At 35.7% G+C, this 15,678-nt stretch overlaps 1 protein-coding gene across 3 annotated transcripts in view; it reads right to left on the reverse strand.

The window, feature by feature from the left end:
- Positions 1-15,678, reverse strand: part of vsnl1a (visinin-like 1a) — a 57,178-nt gene that overhangs the window by 24,327 nt on the left and 17,173 nt on the right. The window contains exons 1-2 of one of the 3 annotated variants that reach the window (XM_079584282.1): positions 3,667-3,996; positions 1,095-1,210 (exon numbers count right to left, since the gene is read on the reverse strand). The exons of 1 other annotated variant lie outside the window; for it this stretch is intronic. The gene's annotated coding sequence lies outside the window, so the exon portion shown is untranslated. Of the gene's footprint in view, positions 1-1,094; positions 1,211-3,666; positions 4,033-15,678 lie in introns of those variants that run through there. One more of the 3 variants, XM_079584281.1, reaches the window with a different exon arrangement.

The following is a 15,678-nucleotide window of genomic DNA, read 5'->3' on the forward strand; positions in this document are numbered from 1 at the left end:
TTTGCTTGTAAGAGCGGCCCGTAGCCCTTTTTCTAGATGGCTAGATGTGTGCGTAACTGTCAGGGAAATGAGATAATTAAACAAAGCATCATTCGCATAATTACCAAAAGGTCATCAGTTCCTAGGCTTCAATGTGACATTTACTTCTTCTTCTTTTTTTTGCAAATCTAAAAAGCCGATTCCTTCTGCTACATTAATATTGGATACGATGAAAACACAGAGAAAGAAGCAGGGCAGCAGTGCTGTGGATGAAATCCTGTGTAATTCTGCCGCTTTTTAATGTGTTCGCCACTACTAAATCATAGAGATGAGCTCTCATCACACTCATCGAGGCTCGCGTAAATACTAGATGAGAACATTGCACTTCAAAGTTCATTAAAATTAATTTTGAGTCTGAGACTGACAAACGAGCAGCGACGCTGGTGATAATGAGCGCTAATTTAGTTTCCCACACAACAGCATTTTATTTTCAAGCAAATGGCTGAGTAAAGGACATAAATCTCGATTGTTCTCTAAAGACACGGATGTAGAAAATACTACAAAACTACATTTTATCCATGGTGAAAATGAGGCCACCAACCCATGCACACACAGCATCAGATTGTGAGTCGGTGAGCTTTTAATGGCAGGAGCGTAACCCTCCCTGATCTGCAGAGTGCATTGGAAGCCCCGTTTCCTTGGGGAATACCATTCTTAATGAGGGATCCACCCATGAGAAAAAGCACAGCATAGCAGATTCAAGAGTGCTAAAAACAGCTGCCCCAAAACTGACTATGAATCAGCGATAATGCATCGTCGTACCGCTCGTTCCCTCTTTGTGAGTGTGATTTATGATTTCAAACTAATTAGATGATCAGCATGGTCCCCAATTGAATCCTCCTCGAGATGATCCCATCATTGTCAAAGACAATGATTTACATGATTTCTGTCAAGCCGCAAAATTGAAGGTTCAAATGATCCAATAATTGGTCAATAGGAATGGCAAAAAAAAAAAAAAACATTTGTTCTCCTCAATTCAAAGATTTACAATATTTCTGCCGATTAAGTATGGAATAGCTTGCTTGCAAATTGAAATTCAATCATCATTTACTCACCCTGATGTCATGTGAACACCATATGAATTTCTTCTGTAATTTCAGTCGCACACAAATCTATCATATGGGTTTGTCCTTTTTGGAGTTTTACAGCCCCTGGTCACCATCCATTTTTGCTGTATAGAAAAGAGCATCTTCATGAAAGAAAAAGTCATATGGGTTTGAAATGGCATGAGTAAATGATGACAGAACGTTCATTCTTGGCTGGATAGTTTCAATAAAGGGATAGTTCGCCCAAAACTGCAAATACTGTCATCATTTACTCACCTTCATGTCATTTCCAACCCTATAACTTTCTCTCTTTGCTGTGGAACATTAAGAAGTTTTTTTTTGTCCATACTATACAATGGAACTGTTTGATTACTAACATTCTTTAAAATATCTTCTACACGGAAGAAAGTAAGTGATACAGGTCTGGAACAACATGAGGGTGAATAAATTAATATTGATTCATATTCTTGATAAGCTTGATTCTTCATAAGCCGTCTAAATTTGAGGTTACTTTCCATAAACTCCAGAGGGGTGTTTCCATGTGGCACATTGATCAAAAATAGAGAAATTGCAAATGCTGTAATAATTTCACATTTCTACTGTTAAATCTTTTTAAGGGCGCTCTAGCGAATGTTTTATGAGCATGCATGAGAATCTTTTAGGATTTTATTTGCCCAGTGTAAATAATAATAAGATCCAAAAATGAGATATTGCTACTTGTTGCATCATTCTAGGTGAATTAAAAAAGGGAAGTGTAAGTCTAAACAATAAGGTCCATCTGTACATGAAGCATTGATCTACCTACTGATGCTGTCGAAAAGAATTGGTCACTGCAGGCTATAAAAGGAACCGAAGAAGACCCTGTCTATCTACAAAGCAATAGTCCACTCCATTTTCCATTTAGCCTGCATCAGTGCTATTTCTGCTGCAACAGGAGACCAGAGAGAATACTCTGTCCCCAGTGACTATCACGCGCAGGTTGAATCGATCTTTTAAAATGATTTTGCCTTTTCGCGCGACACTGCTGTAATGCAGATAGATTAAACTGATCTCTGGCGTATATGGACTAGCAGCGGTGTATTCAAAGTAGTAGCAACGAGGTAGAACACACGGCATATTCTGATTTAAAATAGTGCTATGTTGAGCTCATCTTATGTTTGTACCACAAAAAATGCTGTTTTATGAATGATCAACACAACAATGCTGTGTTATGTTGTACAAGCATTCGTGTCACCTACTGTAAGAACTGACTAGCAGGCGTTATGATGACTACGCAAACTGAGCCCTGTCCAGAGATCAAAAGGCGTTTTAAACCCGGAGTCGACTCATCACAACAGTGTTCACATCCACACAAGCCTGACAGATTATGTCACATGTGAATGTAGCTAGCCAAGTGATTTAGCACATCCAGCTTATTTGGAAAGACACATTATATAACAAACATTTACTTTATTTCATTATTTCATAGCATCACCTTGAGGCTGTAAGATTTTGAGTAGCTGATTATAGAAAATACATGCTTAAAATGTCACTGTGCTCTTATCGCCCTTGTAAATTACAGCTGCATTGATCCTGCAGTGTATAAGAAATTGTATTAGCAGTGAGGAAAGTTTTTTACATTTTTTCATCTGAACTATAAACAGCAACAACACAGTATTATGATATCCCCCTAGTCCAAAAATCCTAAAGTAATCTTGTTGGAATTTCATTATCATAATTTTGAATCAAATCTAAGTCCTGTCCATAGATATGTTAGAACAAATAGTATAGGACAATTATGATTACAAAAAGGATAAACTGCCCAGTAGGACATCAAAAAATTTATTTAAAATGAATTTTCAGAATTTTAATGCTCGATTGCCTTTGGGGTTTTCTTTAAATGTCCAGAAGAAAAATGTTATGCAATACAGGCAGAGTTCTGATGAAGATGACAGAATATCCAAATAACATTTGCATAAGAATCAAAGAATGGATTGTTGATTCTTATTTCATCTTTTTAGAATCCTTTGAGGTTGGTTCAAAATTACAATACAGTTCCGAAAGGAATCTAGTTCACATTCTTTTGGGATTTTTGACTACCTAATCTGTCAAAATGCATGCAAAACAAATGACATTCACCAACCTGTGCAGACAAATACATTTCTCATCGAGTCCTACGACAGTGTAGCTATGACACACATCTGTCTCAGACATGTACACCTGGGGCCATTGTCAACCAGTGTCCATTTTATTTGATATAGCAAGCTCACATTTTTTACCTCAACTTTACTACTGTGTCCTCAGGTTCCTCTTTAGTTGTTTTAACTCATGGCATTTGTAAAATCAACAGACACTGATGCGTATACATTTTGCTATAGCCTATAACATATAAGAAAGTGGTTTACCAGGGTGAGGAGTTATGCAAAACTAAAGTGTTCTGAAATATCATAATCATGCACATATCATCCTCTGTGATGAATCAATGCATTGCAATGCTGCAGATAGGCTAAATGAGCCACCTCAACAATCGTCACGTCAATCCATAACGACTTTCTAAAGGTAGCTTATTCCGGCGAAAACACATAGTCATAGATGGGCTTACCGAAAAGGAGAGCCAAAAGAAGGTCTGACGATTCCTGCTTCGGGCGACTGTAAAAGGTAAACGCGATGGAAGTGCTCACTAATCTGCTGACAGCTGCGGTGAGGTTTCTTTGGGGTGAAAGGAGAGGCGCAGCGATTACTGCAGCGAGGACAGTCCACGCGCAGCGCTCGAGGTGATGTGACGCTACGATAGAGATAGGCTACAATAGAGCTCAGCTAGCGTCGGTCTGTGTTCATCACCACACCAACCTATCTCGTGTTTGTCCACTGCTCTGTGGTGTGTGTGTGTGTGTGTGTGTGTGTGTGCGTGCGTGTGTGTGTGTGTGTGTGTGTGTGTGCGTGCGTGTGTGTGTGTGTGTGTGTGTGTGTGTGTGTGTGTGTGTGTGATTCTGACCGAACTCGGATAGAACAATGATTGAAAATGACATCAGCAAGTCAGCTACAGATGTGAAAGTCTTCAAGGTCCACACATTCCACCTTTGTGGTTTCTTTTATTTAGCATTTGTTAAATATCCCATGTGTGACTTATATGGCCTTAAAAAATAATGATCACAGGAATACGTCAACTAATTCGTATTTGGCCTGTGATTTGTAGCCTAAATGTAAAGGCGCAGTAAATTTTCAAACAAAGCAGCTTTTTGAATTTGCTTAAACAACCATTACCTAATTAAATTAGCGAAACAAATTTGCCTTACCATAGGGTACCTGTTTTTGTCAACTTAATTTAAATGATTACAAAACTGTTATAACACTGTAGGCTACAATTAATCATAATCATAAAAATAAGTAGCCATATCAGTTATGTGTTGAGTAGTGTTCAGTTTGAAAATGATTAACGTTTCACTGTGCATACAAGCTACTTTTACCTAGATGTGACAACTTTATTTAGTAGCCGAACACAATTTTATTACAAGGCATTAAAAGAGTCAGTTTTACACCCAATGAAGACACCCACCCAATTCAAATTTGGTGCAAATTAACCAAGAATCATATTTTGTAGAAAGATAATAGTCAGTTTGAACTTTATTCTTATGATAGCTGTATGAGACATGTAAGGACAACTGTGTCGAAGGTCATGAAGGTCAATAATTAGGGCTGTAACGATTAATTGAGATTAATCGAAATCCAAAATAAAAGTTTGTGTTTACATAATATATGTGTGTGTATTGTGTATAATTATTTTGTATATATAAATACACACACATGAATGTATATATTTGAGAAATATTTGCATTTACATATACTGCATATATATTTTTATATGATTTATATTATATATAAATATAACTCTTTTATATATAAATAACACATTTTTATTAAATATATACATGCATGTGTGTGTATTTATATATACAAAATAATTATACACAATACACACACATATATTATGTAAACACAAACTTTTATTTTGGATTTCAATTAATCGCGATTAATCGTTACAGCCCTATCAATAATGTATCCACTTACACATATGCATACTTAGCATGTGTAATTCTTGATTTATAGCACCATTGGTCACTATACGTTAAAGGTAGGGCAGGCTATTGTTTTGCGTTCATGTGTTTTGGAGGAGGCGTGGCTTTGGAGACGCTCTGAAGGGAAAGCGGGATTGTATGCTTTCAAAGCTTGCCTCTCCGAAATTGCCTTTAAGTGAATCATGTGTAGAAGTTTGTATCAGTGCTCTGTGTGAACTGATCATTCTATAAGTAGCCTACTAATGTTTCTGTATCGTTGATGTGGTCTAACTGTAATTCTCATATACAACCAACCCCATTATTCCCTACATGTAGCCTACAATAACATTTTGTTGTGTAAACGACCCCTCAGTTTCTTTAAAATTATATGTGGCATATGGTTCTTAAAGCACTAACACTGTTGTGGTTCGAGTTGTTTGCAGACTTTCCACTCTTTCAGTGGCAGCTTGTTTTGAAACTTACCAATTCTAAAGTGTTTCGTGACCCACCTACTGAGAATAAAAGTGTCAAATGGAACAGACGAGAAAAGAAAAGTGAAAAATTAGGTGGTGTGCTATTATTTGATGGAAAGCCTGACAGAAATAAAATGGTAGTTTTGAGACCATCTTTGGCCAAATGTTTGGTAACACTTTATAAGGTATCATTAGTTACTGTAAACCCTAACGCTTAAAATAATTAATTGGTTTGAGTAGGACAAACTTAAATTAAACTAATTAGTTCAGTCAAATTAACTTTTATAAATATTTAGCACTTTCTTTTTCTTTCAAGTTCACAGAACTGATATATTTTAAGTAAACTGAACTGTTTCGTTGTTTTGAGTTTTATGAAATTATTTATTTTAATTTGACGAACTTAAGTTTAACTGAAACGGCTGGGATTTTCCAGCATGCTTTCGAAAGGGAGAGTAAATGCTAAAATTAAGTGTCATATAATGTTTGTTTTTTTTGTGCCAGACTAATGTTAAGTGGGAGATTTGGTAGTGATTAATGTTTTGTTATGCTAACTTACTGTAGAAGAATTTCTGTTAATGTTGGTTTTAGGATGTTACCATCATGGTACGAGTGGTGCATGCAGCTTGATTTGAGAGCAAATTATACCTTTATATTGTTGCAATCATACAGCAAGTGCTTCTGTATAACATATTATTGCTAATATGTTAGCAATTTAGTATGTTAGCAGATTAGCTTGTTAAAGCTAGCCAAGTTTATACTAATAAAAGTGTTCACATTGAGATTACATGAAAGTTTTAAGTCAATTGTATGAATTAGTGTACTCATACATTTTAATTGTTCTTAACTTGAAATGTTTAAGTACGAAATAAAAATCTGCTAGTTCTGCTTACTTCAACTTTGAATTTCAGAACTTAAAAAATTGAGGCAATTGATTGCCTTAAATATTTTGAGTTCTGCCAATTTATTCAAATTAATGGATTAACTAACATAATCTAACAAAAAGAAAACTATATTTACAGCATTTATTAATGTTGATAATGTTAGGTAATAAAAATGTTCAAATTAGTTTACATGTATTAACTAATGTTAAAAGCTGCAACTTTTGATCTTAAATATGTGTTAGTAAATGCTGAGATTTACATTAAGATTAATAAATGCTGTAGAAGTATTGTTCATTGTTAGTTCATGTTAACTAATGTTAACAAATGAAACATTATTGTAAAGTGTTACCAAATGTTTTGTGCACCAAAACTGTCTTCAAAATTTCATGAATAATTTATAGTTCTAGTATGTGTAATCTGAATGATCATATAACCCTATTACACCTCTTGCAGTTTTACATTTTTAAATTAAAGAGAGAGAGACTGAATTCACTGTTTTTGGTGCATTGCATCCTGTCAAAATATTTTATCGTCCTACTTGTCTTTAAAATTCATAAAATACAAATGAATATTACGGGGTGTTAAAGCAAAATGCAAACTGTACTAACACCATGCTAATAAATTCAGTATCACATGGCAGAGCAGTGCCCGTTCACTAAAGAATCACTCTGTAAATCACTTCCATTCTGTTAGCTGGACAAACAGGCCTTGTGCATCATTTGAACATAAGTACATGCAGACATCCAAAGCATTCCCGTCAATCACATCAAACTCCGCTGGGTCACTGCAAATCACAAAGCTTTGATGACTGATTCCACTTGTGAAAAATTCCTGCTGAGAGCTTACAGTGTGTGAAGAGCCTGGCAAGTGCAAAGGTTTGTCATGGCAGGAATGAAGGGGATTTAGTCTATTATAATCAGAATCAGAGCTGTGGGAATGAATCAAGGGGTTATCCAGACCTCTCTGATCAGCCAGTCTCAAAATTACGGCTTTTTTTATAGCACAATGAATTCTACAGCAGAATACACACCCAGCCAGGGATAAAAAGGACAGTGCTGCCAAATTTGACAGTTGTTTTGAAAAGAAATGCTAAAGCCTTGGATTGAGAAGCAAAGACATTACCGTAATAAGGACTGAAGAGTGATATGGAAATTGCAGCAAGCAGGGCTATGCAAAATTCAGAATTGGTTCAGTTTCAATTCATAGTTAGCTTAATTCATTCAGTTAACTTTTGAATGGAATTGGCCAATGGTTGGCACAAAAGGAAAGGTTCATGAATTGCAGTGTTTTATACAACAGATATTTTATTATGGTATATTTCTTATAACGGCATCAAACCATTTCAGAGTTTGTCACTCCACTGTTTGTAATCGCTACAGCAAAACCCAATGGTATTCAGTGCAAAAGCACTCTTGCTCATATGACAATGGCAAACTAACACTATCGTATTGGCAGCCGACACGACCTCACAGTAATTTGATTCATACACTTTGAATCCTGTTGAGGGAATTATAGAGAAATCAGATCAAGATGAAGATATGTCAGCTTTGATAAAATCTGACACCTGCTATTCAGCCACTCGAGTGGGTAATAGTCTCCAAATAGTTGCAAGATTAGTGAATGTGAAGATGTCACAGCGAGAACACTGATACAACAAAGGGTCGATGGAATTGAGAGGTTAAGATTTGACATTTAAAAATTGGCTAAATTTGGATTTTGCTCCAATTGGATTCAACTGTGTAAAACAGACCCCATAAAATCATGACTTAAGACTACCTTAGTAAAATTCAACATGTAGACGATTATGACGCTCTGTTATTACTGGAAAAAACATGCTGGCACAAGGGTGGCCGCTGACTCAAGCAGAGCGGAGGCGTTCCATCATATGGAATTCTCCTAAGGCCTGTGGAGAGTTTTGACGTTCGTGGAGAGGCACAGACTAATCCAGACCCAGCAGGAGTGGAGGTGGAAGACAACGACCCATGCGGGTCAGGTCTACATTAATACAAAAAATGAAATGCATTTGAATTAATAAAAGGAAAAGAAGAGATTTTTACAGTTCATTTATATTTTACAAATTACTACTAATACCGAGAACAAACAGTCGTGAAAGCATCCTCATTAGACACAAACTGAAGATGTCGAACAACGTTGCTTTTAATATTGGTAATGGACAAAGCTTTTGAATGCAAAACAACCATCCATAGAGAGTATTATTTGTCTAATGGTTAAAGTCAAAGGTTAAAGTTTTGACAGAAAGGGAAACCCATAAACTTTAGGGTTATTGAGACCCAATTTCTCTCAGGTTGCTCCATAATTAGTTTCCCACTAGTTTCATGGGTAAAATGCTTATGGTACATGATATATAACATGTATTTCTCATTTCATTCATTTTTCCAATTTTATATGTAACTATCCCATGCAGGCTCATTGAAAAAAAAAAATGCTAGTGGCGACACATTTTTGCAAAATGATATTACGTTGCTTCTTGCGCAACACTTTCAAATTAAAATGTCCAGTAAGAAGTGCTAAAAGCAGGTTCAGTTTTTACCGAAACAGATTAATGTGAATCTGGCCACGTTTTATGGCGTTGTTTGTTGTCTCGCAGCAGTTTGGAAAATAAATGTCCGGTAAGCGGCGCTAAAAGGTTAATGCGCTTTCAAGTTGCCTTACCACCGACACTAAACCCTCCCCTTATTATTTTATTATGTTTCTATTCTGAACCAGCCGTTCAGCAACCATTAACTGTCTAAGCACTTGAAGAGCTATTTGCATTTCTTTATCAACAGAAACTGAAGACCACAGCTCTGAGCCTATCCTTACACAACATTATGATTCAGAGGGGGAGATTCATAAAATGATTTTATTGTGGCAATCAATGGTGCTGAACCAGGAGAGAACATCCACTCTCTGCTGCTGACTGGTCCAGTTTTGCAGTTGACCTCGTAGTGTGAACAGTACAGCGCTCCTGGCTCTTCTACGTCAGAACGCCAGCTCACCATAGCCAGCTCCTGCATCAGCCTCACGCGTAGTCGTGGCGCTCGCGTAAACAGCGTCGGCCATTCTGACGTAGAACCCAAAGCACTGCACTGTGTTTACTACGTGATCCGCTTATGAGACTGACATGGAAGAGAAGAAATTGTTAAATGAAGTCATTATTTTAGTTTATTTTTTGTTCACGAAAAGTATTCTCGTCGCTTCCTAATATTAAAGTGAACCACTGTAGTCACATGGTCTATTTTAAAGATGTCTTTACTACCTTTCTGGGCCTTGAAAGTTGAATGACGTTGCTGCCTATAGGCGGTTCAGAAACCTCTCGAATTTCATCAAAAAGATCTTAATTTGTGTTCCGAAGATGAAAGAAGGTCTTGCTGGTTTGGAACGGCATGAGGGCGAGTAATTAATGTCAGAATCTTCATTTTTGGGTGAACTAACCCTTTAAAGCATTCACAATCACGTCTTCACTTTGGCTTATAGTGCTTATAGTCAAGTCATCTTCATTTATATAGCGCTTTTAACCATGTAGATTGTTTCAAAGCGGCTTTACAGTGATAAACGGAACATTTAAGGTAACAGATGTTCTTGAATAAAGATATTTTCCAGCTAAAGTTAGTTTTGATTGATTCACTTCCGTCGCAAGGATCATTGGTTATTAAATTAGAGACCGCTAAGACGACACCTTTCTCTCTACACAGACTTTAACGCGAACCTGTGAGAAACGCTGATGGCGCTCACTTGCGCATTAAGAATTAATATAGTTATGAGCATTTGAATATATGTGCGCAGGTTTGTAATTCCCTACAAACCAAGCCTTAAACTATAGTTGTCTGGCCTTAAAATTTTGATACAGAATTTTATCGCTTCGGGTAGATACGCGAAACCGAAATGATCCCGACAACGCTTTATCTGTAGAGTGGTAAAGGGATCCTCCATAGGGAGAGGCTAGTTGGCACTTCAGCACTGCGTTGTCATCGGGTCCAGGCGAAGGTCCTTTGTCAGATCTGGATACGGCCTGGATCCGGCCGGCTGCGGGAAAACCTCGGGATAAACAAAGACACTAAAATTAGCGTAAATGCCATTCTTCTTATGATGTAACGAAGGATTTATGGGAAGTGTTATAGATTACACAAACGGTAGAAAATACATTTGTGATTGTGTATCATTGGAGAGAAGCCACTAACAAATGCATTTGGCAGAACATTCATTAAACAGAAGCAAGAACACAAAACTTCAATGCTATTTAAGTAAGGACCTATTAATGTCATGCCAACTGCAAGACAGACCACAGTGGTTTAACATCAGTGAAGGTTTGTCTCTTGATTGCTTCACATTTGCAGAAAGGTAACTGCTTGCATAATGTCATTCAATAAATTGAGATCATTTGCATCTGGGTTGGAGTGCTCCATTGCCTCTTCTGGCCGGTTCTTATGGAAATGCAATTCAAACCTCTTATTAATAATAGCTGCTTCACATTTGAGAAAAAAAGGGGGCAATGCAAATGACAAGTAGGCTATGTATACGTGCTTCATTGTTGGGTTTGCGATAAAGGTTTTAGGCATAATGTACCCCAAAATTACGCAGTCTGGTGCATTTCATGTCATTTTCACTTAGAAAGCCCATTCATTATTAGAGAAATAACAGTGCCAGGGTGCTGGTGATATTCAATGATGCAACCCCTGCTATATGTCAGGGAGTATGCCGACCTGATTTCATTAATGGTCTCATTTGGTTTATCTAAAAATCAATAAACTGTGTCTGTAACATGAAAGAGACACATCAGTGATGGGACGTGGAGACATCAAAGTTTCCCACCGAGCCAGAAGGTAACCCCATCCTTTTGAAGTTCTTAAAAATGATGAGCCGTTGCTCCACGCAGATGCTTCTCTGTGTCATTCATTTGCTGATATAATGAGGCCCGGTAATTATTTAATGTGGTTATTCAGCGTAGAAGATCAATGAAGTTGGTTGGTTTCTATTTGGAGACTTTGAGGGGGAAAAAAGGTCTAAGCAAGTCTTTATTGAGGGAGAAAGTGTTGACGGCAATCGCTGCAGCTTGTTAAACCGATGATATTTTTATAATTACCTTTACAACTAAAACTATTAAAAACATTGTTTTTAACATTGTTTTTAATAAAACATAAAAAAGCTGAAATAAACAAATATTAGATGAAAAAAATTATATATTTGAAAACTTTACCTTAATTGGCAACTAACTAAAATAAAACAAAACTGAATAAATCTAAACCCAAAAATATATTTAAAAAATATATTTTTTTTGTGAATTGAAATAAAAAAATATATATATAAAAAATATATATTGCATTGGCAATTAACTGAAATAAAACTAAAATAAAAATTTATTTACAAATATTTAATAAAATAAACTAAACAAAAACAATAATAAAAATGAAAGATCATTCAAAATATTAATAAAAACTTTAATAGTAGGCTATATAATTACTACTAAAATAACACTGCTGTATGGAGGCCAAGCCAACATACCGTAACCTAAACTTCTCTGGGCTCTTTCAACTAATATGGTATTCTACATTATGATTAATTTAATCAAAGCAAAGTGATCTCAGGGAGGAAGAGGGTGGTTTAGAGTTGTTGTACAAAATTATTAAATGCAAAAAAAAAAAAAAAAAAAAAAAAAAAGAGGATCATAACACAACATAATTTATATTAATGAAACCTTTTGTGAGTGCAACCTACAGGCTGTTAATGCACAATATGTGGGAGTCAGATAATTACAGATTTTCAACTTCGCAAGACCTCTGCAATTACCAAAGACAAAATGTTCCACAGATTTCCCCAGAAGCTTCTAAATGCTGAGATTACATGTACAAACAGTGTAAACAAATACTTCCATAACAGGTACTTTGTAACTTACCAGTGTTCTTGTTTTTGCTGTTTGGTGCAATATTGAAATAGGTGAGAGTGATGAATGTCTTCACTCAATAGCCAAGCCTCTCTGTAGGAATGTGTACAGGCTTTTCTCTTAGAGAGGAAATGGATAGTTAATGTGAGTGTCTATAAGCCAGATGTGTCCATGCCATTTCTCATAAAAAAAACTGTCAATTATGGCTATGGGTCTCAGGGCTGAGACATTAACCCATGCCTTCAACAAACATGAACTATCACCAGCACTAAACGTCCTTTATGTGTTAAGCTTATGCTTATATATTCTCATTTTATTTTACATGTTTTTCTTTCATTTTAAGTTAGATTTGTTTGTAGCATGTGAATAACTGCGAATGATATCAGCTCTGCACATAAACCCCAGATGTGTCATCTGGCATTACCAGATGCAGTTTATCTCAGGGGGAGCACCTCTCAAACACACCGTTCATTCAATCAAAAATTGATGGAGTAATGATTCGAAAGCAATTCTAAGCTGCTGAACCACCTGGAGGGATTTCTCTGAAAACAATCAGACATTGTAATAGATCATTTTAATGCATCCTGCTCTGTTGCAGTTTTAGCTGCATCTAATAAATGTAACGACAGAAAGGTAAAGGCACTGAGACTGATTAAATGAAATACTGCCTTGTTGTCAGGCCTAAGAATACATCAGAGGGTCAAATCAAAAATGGCTTTTATTTGGCTTTGAGACAAGAGCATGTTCATTTATGAGAATAAAAACTGTAAAGGATGTGGGCAAAATAATATAAATTGCTAACATATTAACATCAAAGAACTAACTATGTCTAGAGAAAAATCGCTTGTATATTATTTTACAAACCTTACTTTTTAACTTTGTCATGTCTTTTTTGTTGTTATTATTACTTATTTATGCCTGTTTATTTATTTTGTATTTGCTTTTTTTGTTTTGTTTTTCACCCTGAATATACAATAAAAAATATAAATAAATTATACAAAAAAAAAATCTCTGGTGCTGCATTTCTGAATAGCATTGTGAGCCAAGTTGATCGTAGAGACCACTGGGGCTAATGATTCTATAGGCTTACAATGCTTTTGGGAAATCCAGCCTTGGTCTTGCAGATAAAGAGGTGAAAATCTGTCCACTGATATTAACTTTAACAGTTAAAATGCAGTAGATTTAAAGGTGCATTGTGTAATATTTAGGAGGATCTGTTGACAGAAATGCAATTTCACATAACTATGTTTTCAGTGGTTTTTAAAGTCCTTACATAATTAACCGTTATGTTTTTATTACCTTAGAATGAGCCATTTCTACATACACCGCGGGTCCCCTTACATTGAAATAGCCATTTTGCACCAACATTTTTCTACAGTGGCCCTAAACGGACAAACGGGTTTCGTCACAATGTTGTTCTTTGTGCAAAGAAGCTAGCCAGCGAACTCAATGATGAACAAGTAACAATAATATCCACAATAACATGTCGTTTTACTGAATAATCAAGTAAACATCATTTCAAGAAGTGCCAAACCTGCTGTAGTTCATGCAGATGAGATGCACTGCTGGTGTCACACCAGATACTGACCGCTAATTTTGATATTTTTAAATCTATGGACATTGATCATCTCCAGTTGGTGATTTTCTACTTGCAGTGTTTGCACATTGGGTCTCTGAGGGCATGGTGTTTACCGGGTGTATTTATTCCTGAAGCTAGGTGGGATTGCTTAGAATGTATATTGATCTGTAAGTAATTCAAATTCCCCACAAATCCTGTTTCACTGTGTAACGCTGACTTCAGGATTTACTCTCCTGTCAGCAGCACAAGACGGATCTAAAATGAAATGGCCTGTAGAAATACGACCTTTGTGATCTGGGTTTAATGTAGCTATAACCCAGCAACTTACAGTAGATAATATAAGATCAAATTAATGCATAAATAAGTTTTAATATTTGTATAAATGTATTTTTAATCCTCAGAAATCCAATTATTGATATTAAATTATATATATATATATATATATATATATATATATATATATATATATATATATATATATATATATATATATATATATATATATATAAGAATACATTATACTAAGAAGCCACGTCATAAAACTCATTCTGCATATTATTATTTGTATTTATTTTTAAAGAAACATTTGGAAAAAAATATTAATTTCAGTATATAAGAAAACACTTTTACAAAAATAGTTTTGAATATTTATTTATCTATCTATTATTTATTGAGTAGGCTCTTTTGAGTGAATTACATCAACAACAACAAAACATTGACCACTATACTTCCCCCAGTTGCATTTTATGGAACACCTGCAACATTCGTTAAAAACATCTTATATTTATGCAATTTTATATACTTTTTTTCTTCTTCTAAATTTGATCCAAAAATTAGTAATGGTGGTCAGTGCATGTTCCTGGCAATATGTTGTTATACAACACAATTATTGTTAGTAGTGCAAATTAATGTTGTAGGCTATGTAGCTTTAACACATATTTAGTAAAAAAAAAAATAGGAATTTAAATATAAAAATATAAATATTGTGGATCTCTGAGGGTTAATATATTTTGCCAATGTAAAGCCTCATTTTAAAGGGAATTCTACTTAGGGCGAGAGACCGAGAGAGCGAGATTCATTTGAGGAACTTGACATCAACCCAGTTCACACAGTAGATGTGACAAAGTTATGCAATTTTTATCACGAGTGACTTACAGTGAGCTGCGAGAGCTTCAGGTCTGGAGGGCTGTGGCTGTTTTGTGAACTGAAAGAGAGCCATGAAGCGTAAGAGATTGTTTCCCCTCCCTCATGTCACGGGCATGGAGGCAATGAGCACTGCAATGCAGCAAAACAAATCCAGAGAATCAGTTAAGAATGTCTGATTGTCCGACTGCAACAAACGATGTGTAGGAATGCAATCTCAATAATTGTCCTATTCCTGAGTAAACTATCCAAAGAACCAAACCTGCAACCTCTGTTTTAGAATCTGTATTAGGCCTGAGGTGTTCCATAACGTCACTCATTTCTAATCGAGTTTGTCAGAAATCTGTCATTAAAAGTGTTTTCATAAAGACAACATGATGTTCCCAAAAATGTAATTGTATTTTATATTGTCACTGTACTGAAGCAAATATAAGATACTACCATTTGGTGACATATGTGGAATATAAAAAATAAAAATAAAGTATATTTCAGGCAGGACCACGCTGTAGAGGCTCTGAACAATAGTGGCAGGCTTCACTAAGCAAACCTTGCTGAGGTTTGAACCCCCCGAAGCCTAAAGCAATTAAAATGTATAAGCAACA

This window comes from Phoxinus phoxinus, assembly GCF_949152265.1.
Source record: "Phoxinus phoxinus genome assembly, chromosome: 16".
Classification (NCBI taxonomy): Eukaryota; Metazoa; Chordata; class Actinopteri; order Cypriniformes; family Leuciscidae; genus Phoxinus; species Phoxinus phoxinus.